Below are 6,362 nucleotides of genomic sequence, written 5' to 3'. Positions count from 1 at the left end.
AGTGTTCGTACCCCCCGGTCTTTGTTACAGCAGCCATTAACTTTTCCAGGTTTGAAAGTTGATCCTCATCGATGGTTAAATCTGTAGAGAAAAGGCTCGCGTTGGCTACTTTTCTGTCAAGCACATGGTGTAATAGCGCTCTCAGGTTAGCTGCAGAGTGTTGATGACAGAACCAGTTGCAGAAGCAGTCCAGAACATTCCCCATGTTCAAAGTCCCTTAGTTCAGGTCAGAGTCTGAATCAGTGGCGTAGATGTCGAATTCTTCGTCGCTGCCCCCAGCTTTAACTTCTTTACGGAAGAAATAAGCTTTTAGCTTGCCAGCGGTTTTTCTACTCGGCTCATCCAGGTCATTGAGCAGCTGCCCAAGTTTCTCTATTATAAACGGCTCCTTTTTCAGCTCCAGCAAAATCTCATCTATGATTTTCTGGACTTGTCCCACAGTGACATGTATGTGGGAGTAAGAGAGCGCCTTGATTAGTGCCGGTTTCAGCCACGGTTTGTTCAGTCTTCTGTAAAACACGTTGAAATAGAACAGGAAATAGTAACGGTCTGGTTCAAACAAACAACTGTGTCTTAACTGACTGGGGTGATTCACTTCACACCCCCGACAGACTTCTTTCAGAGCTCGGTCGATGAGAGCACTCAGAATATACACCAGGGTGCTTTTAACCACTCTGCTTACTTGGTCACATACCCCGGGCAAAAATCCTGCGTCTTCATCACGCCCCCGGGACAGTCCGATGCTCATTGGGTCGCCTGGTGGTTTGTGGGGTGTTTCTCCATCCATTGGACTGACCCCCTCCTGAGACGCACAGACGGTAGACAGTTCGGCAAAATCGAGGCCCTCCATGAGCTCCAGAGGCTGGGGATCCCCGAGACTCATTTGGACATCCATCGCACCGCATGTTGTTTCGTCCTGAGGGACCGGGGTCTGAGGTCTTGGAGAGTAACCACAGTCAAAGGGTTCCAGAGTGTATACAAAATCTGGGGAATAGAACCAGGGGTGATCCCGGGTTTGAAGAGGCCTGTAGAGCCTGTCGACGTCCGCAGCTTTCGGGTAAGACATTCTCTTTAATTTTAAACCATGAATGAATTGTTGCACCTTTTATCCTATCTCTTCACTACGTCACGACACACCACCCTCTTAGAAGAGAGTAGCCCCTGAGCCGTCAGACCCCCCTCCATAACCCCACACGTCGTCTGTCGTAGTTCTGCAAGCTTTCCCATTCACACCTTTCAAAACCCTGAGTCGGAGACTCCATTTCGCATTCTCTTGGACCCTCTTGCAAGCCTTCTAGAGTCTTATCCACAAGCCCCAGATCTCTCCAGGCCACCACCTTCAACCAGTCCTCATAAGAGTATTCAATTACCGTCTCAAAAGGTTCCAACGTACCCTCCTTCTCTCCCAAAGCAAGAAGCTCCACTCCAACATAGCTGGGATCCCTTTTAAAGCGGTAACCCCGTCGAGCCCCCCAGAACAACACCCAGGAGCGTTCAATCTTCAAATTGGTGAGTACAGGAACCCTTGCCCGGGATTGTTTCTTGCGGGGTTTCATGTTGATGTCGCTGGACATGATGAAGAAGCGGGATGTTTCAGAAGCTGAGAATTAAAGAGGTATTGCCTAATAGAAGCGCGGGTTCTTAAATAGAGAGGAGAGTTTCGGGGCGTTGCCTTCAGAGGGGTGGGGGTATTTATGGGTGGCCTTGTTGTTCAGGGTTTTATGGGTGCACACTTTCTGACGGATATGACGTAGGAATAATTAAGGAAATAACTCTACCTAAAATCACGCCCCCCAATTATGACGTAGGAATATTAATAAGCTTAGGGCATACGTCATAACAAAATAGGCCGCGCCCAAAAAACCCTACTATCTACTCTTATGTAGTTGAAGGCGCAGTATAGCTCTCATAGTCTGGTGGTGACGGAAGACCACCAGCCGTTTGAACAAGCCATTCAGCATCACCTTGTTGGGTTAAGTGCAGGCACTGTCAGAGCGCAGGGCGTCCTGTCTTTGAAAGAGTTTCCGAAGTGTCCTGATGTGCCCTTTAGCAATGCCAAACAGGTCTGTGAAAATGGCATCCTTTCGCGGCACTTCAGACGCCATCTCACAGTCTAGCCGACCTGAAACGCCTGAGCCCGTTTTACCAGCAGGCTCCAACGGTAACCGTTTGAAGCAAGAGGCGGCGTTGTCAGTTTCCGTAGTGTAGCGGTTATCACATTCGCCTAACGCGCGAAAGGTCCCCGGTTCGAAACCGGGCGGAAACAGCCTGCTTTGGGCCGGCCCTTTTCGTCCTGCTTGCCCTTGTGGTTCCCCGCAGGCGGTGGGTGGCTTTTCTTCATTGGAGTGCCCGAAATCGGTGCTCTCAGAGCGTCCGTCCGTCGACAGGTTGAAATTGTAAACGCTGGTGTAGCCACTTTTAATTAAAATCTGATGATGATGATGATGATGTTGTTGTTGTTGTTCTTGTTGTTCTTGTTGTCGTCGTAGTCGCTGTCATTATTATTGTTAAAGTAAAGCAGTAGTCAGATTTGTTGCTACCGTAAGGTGTAGAAGGCACAATAGCTCTGATAGTCTGGTGGTGAAGGAAGACCACCAGACGTTTGAACAAGCCATTCAGCATCACCTTGTTGGGCTAAGTGCAGGCACTGTCAGAGCGCAGGGCGTCCTGCCTTTGAAAGAGTTTCCAAAGTGTCCTGATGTGCCCTTTAGCAATGCAAAATAGGTCAGTGAAAATAGAAACCTTTATCTCACAGGCTGGCCCACGGGAAACGCCTGTGCGCGTTTTATCAGCCTGCTTCGATGGGAGCCATTCGAAACGCCAGGACGGGTCGTTTTCCGTAGTGTAGTGGCTATCACGTTCGCCTCACACGCGAAAGGTCCCCGGTTCGAAACCGGGCGGAAACAACCCGCGGTGCACGCGTGCCAGTGCCATGTTACCCGTCGCCATCTCTCTGCCCCAAGGCCGGCCGTCGTTTTCTCTTCCTCGGAGTGGCAAGAAATCCTGACCTTGAGAACAAACGATCGCAGAAGGGTAGCTTTGCGAGGCGCTGGAACTCACACTTTTAAAATCGATACATGTTGTAGCTGTTACAATACGACCGTAGCAGGATCAGCGACATTGCTGTTACTCTTATGTAGTCGAAGGCGCAGTATAGCTCTGATAGTCTGGTGGTGACGGAAGACCTCCAGCCGTTTGAACAAGCCATTCAGCATCACCTTGTTGGGCTGAGTGCAGGCACTGTCAGAGCGCAGGGCGACCTGCCTTTGATAGAGTATCCTAAGTGTCCCGAAATCGGTGCACTCAGAGCGTCCGTCCGTCGACAGGTTGAAATTGTAAACGCTGGTGTAGCCACTTTTAATTAAAATATGATGATGATGATGATGATGTTGTTGTTCTTGTTCTTGTTGTTGTTGTTGTTCTTTGGTTTTTCTTGTTGTCGTCGTGGTCGCCGTCATTATTATTGTTAAAGTAAAGCAGTAGTTAGATTTGTTGCTACCGTAAGGTGTAGAAGGCACAATAGCTTTGTGATTGTCTGATGGTGGCACAAGACGAGCAGCAGCTGTTTGAACAAGCCATTGAGCATCACCTTGTTAGGGTAAGTGTAAGTCTCGTCATAGCTCAGGGCGTTCTTCCTTTGAAAGAGTTTCCAAAGTGTCCTGATGTGCCCTTTAGCAATGCAAAATAGGTCAGTGAAAATAGAAACCTTTATCTCACAGGCTGGCCCACGGGAAACCCCTGTGCGCGTTTTACCAGCCGGCTTCGATGGGAGCCATTTGAAACACCAGGACGGGTCGGTTTCCGTAGTGTAGTGGCTATCACGTTCGCCTCACACGCGAAAGGTCCCTGGTTCGAAACCGGGCGGAAACAACCCGCAGTGCACGCGTGCCAGTGCCGTGTTACCCGTCGCCATCTCTCTGCCCCAAGGCCGGCCGTCGTTTTCTCTTCCTCGGAGTGGCAAGAAATCCTGACCTTGAGAACAAACAATCGCAGAAGGGTAGCTTTGCGAGGCACTGGAACTGACACTTTTAAAATCGATACATGTTGTTGCTGTTACAATACGACCGTAGCAGGATCGGCGACATTGCTGTTACTCTTATGTAGTTGAAGGCGCAGTATAGCTCTGATAGTCTGGTGGTGACGGAAGACCACCAGCCGTTTGAACAAGCCATTCAGCATCACCTTGTAGGGCTAAACGCAGGCACTGTCAGAGCGCAGGTCGTCCTGCCTTTGAAAGAGTTTCCGAAGTGTCCCGAAATCGGTGCACTCAGAGCGTCCGTCCGTCGACAGGTTGAAATTGTAAACGCTGGTGTAGCCACTTTTAATTAAAATCTGATGATGAAGATGTTGTTGTTGTTATTCTTGTTGTCGTCGTAGTCGCCGTCATTATTAATGTTAAAGTAAAGCAGTAGTTAGATTTGTTGCTACCGTAAGGTGTAGAAGGCACAATAGCTCTGATAGTCTGGTGGTGAAGGAAGACCACCAGACGTTTGAACAAGCCATTCAGCATCACCTTGTTGGGTTAAGTGCAGGCACTGTCAGAGCGCAGGGCGTCCTGCCTTTAAAAGAGTTTCCGAAGTGTCCTGATGTGCCCTTTAGCAATGCCAAACAGGTCAGTGAAAATGGCATCCTTTCGCCGCACTTCAGACGCCATCTCACAGCCTAGCCGACCTGAAACACCTGAGCCCGTTTTACCAGCAGGCTTTAACGGTAACCATTTGAAGCAAGAGGCAGCGGTGTCAGTTTCCGTAGTGTAGCGGTTATCACGTTCGCCTAACGCGCGAAAGGTCCCCGGTTCGAAACCGGGCGGAAACAGCCTACTGTGGGCTGGCCCTTTTCGTCATGCTTGCCCTCGTGGTTCCCCGGAGGCGGTGGGTGTCTTTTCTTCATTGGAGTGCCCGCAATCGATGCACTCAGAGCGTCCGTCCGTCGACAGGTTGAAATTGTAAACGCTGGTGTAGCCACTTTTAATTAAAATCTGATGATGATGATGATGATGATGTTGTTGTTGTTGTTCTTGTTGTTGTTGTTCTTGTTGTCATCGTGGTCGCCGTCATTATTATTGTTAAAGTAAAGCAGTAGTTAGATTTGTTGCTACCGTAAGGTGTAGAAGACAACTGTTGGTATGGCGTGTGATATCAAAACATTCAGAATACTTTTAACCTATATAATTTATAAGCTTTGTAAAATAAACCCAAATATCTCTTTTGCGGGGATAAACGCTGTTCTGAGTAGTTTGTGACTTGTTTAATACCAAACAAAGCATCGCTATTAAAAAAAAAAAAAAATCACTGTAAAAGCGCTAGTTATTTTAGATCTTTATAGTTATTTTCTAGGCTCAGGTTGTTTTTTAGTGCTTATAAAGGCCTGAAATATTCTTAGTGGTTGTTGACTATAGGTCTTGATGCTTAAAAATGTTTTTTTGAGAGACCAAAAGGTTCTAATAAAAGTTTAGAGTAGAGAGGAGAGAGATCGTCTCCATCTTGGTTTCTATTTGAAATTTGATGCAGTGTCATTTTATTGGTTGGTTTTGATATGTTAATTGGTAACAGGGCGGCACAAAGGCCAGACCAGAACAATGCCTTACAAGCAGATCCGGCATGTGGCCATCAGTATAAGTATGAAGGTCTGGTCTTCAGCTCGACAGACTCATACTGACCTTTCGATTTAAGACTAAAGATCAACAATGTCCGGAAACAACATCAGCGATTCGATTTAAACGAGTTTTTAGGCAAGTCTTCAGATTATTTTCATTGACTCAGAGCGTGTTGTGTGCATGTATTGTAAATAAGGCTATAACATCTGTTTTAAGTTCTGTAAAATTATTTTTCAGCCAGTCAACAGGAGTTCATTCCAACGCTGAGGAGATCATCTGGAACAACGACGGTAAGAATTTTGTGTTTGCGCTCATGGGTTCTTATGCATGGGTGTGTGTGGTTTTGAAGCGGCTCATTAGAGTTATGAAAACGTTTTAATATATATTAATGCCGGTCTCTTTAATTACACAGAAACTATCGAAAGGCCTGTGATTAATGTCTCCGAGGATCGACCAAGAGAAGTGGTTATCCCTAGACAGGCTGTCTGCCGACCGGGTAAGAACTAAACCCCTGTTTGTTTGTATAACGATTTTAAAGATGTTTGAGTCCAGTTTTGTTAATTTAAAAAAATTATCCTGTCTAACAGTATTAAGAAATGTGGTTCGAGACAACGAAAGGCCTTCCACATCGAGGGCTTGTTTCGTTTTACCTTCGAGAACCGTAACCTTTCAAGAATCTGAAAGGCCGTCAGCCCCGGTATCTGATAGCTGTGAGTATATATCTGCAGCCTGTAAGAGGTTAAAGCTTTTTATAAAGCGGTGTGGT

At 47.0% G+C, this 6,362-nt stretch overlaps 4 non-coding genes across 4 annotated transcripts; all 4 read left to right on the top strand.

Annotated features, from left to right (window-relative positions):
- Window positions 1-2,193: 2,193 nt before the first annotated feature.
- On the top strand, window positions 2,194-2,266 carry trnav-aac (transfer RNA valine (anticodon AAC)). The gene has a single exon. It is a non-coding gene; the product is annotated as a tRNA-Val (tRNA).
- A 566-nt stretch (window positions 2,267-2,832) lies between these two features.
- On the top strand, window positions 2,833-2,906 carry trnav-cac (transfer RNA valine (anticodon CAC)). The gene has a single exon. It is a non-coding gene; the product is annotated as a tRNA-Val (tRNA).
- Window positions 2,907-3,797: 891 nt separating this feature from the next.
- trnav-cac (transfer RNA valine (anticodon CAC)) lies at window positions 3,798-3,870 on the top strand. Its single transcript has one exon. It is a non-coding gene; the product is annotated as a tRNA-Val (tRNA).
- Window positions 3,871-4,742: 872 nt separating this feature from the next.
- On the top strand, window positions 4,743-4,815 carry trnav-aac (transfer RNA valine (anticodon AAC)). Its single transcript has one exon. It is a non-coding gene; the product is annotated as a tRNA-Val (tRNA).
- The last annotated feature ends 1,547 nt before the right edge of the window (window positions 4,816-6,362 follow it).

Source organism: Amia ocellicauda, chromosome 11 (assembly GCF_036373705.1).
Source record: "Amia ocellicauda isolate fAmiCal2 chromosome 11, fAmiCal2.hap1, whole genome shotgun sequence".
In the NCBI taxonomy this organism is placed as follows: domain Eukaryota; kingdom Metazoa; phylum Chordata; class Actinopteri; order Amiiformes; family Amiidae; genus Amia; species Amia ocellicauda.
This window is presented reverse-complemented; position numbering and strand designations above follow the sequence as displayed.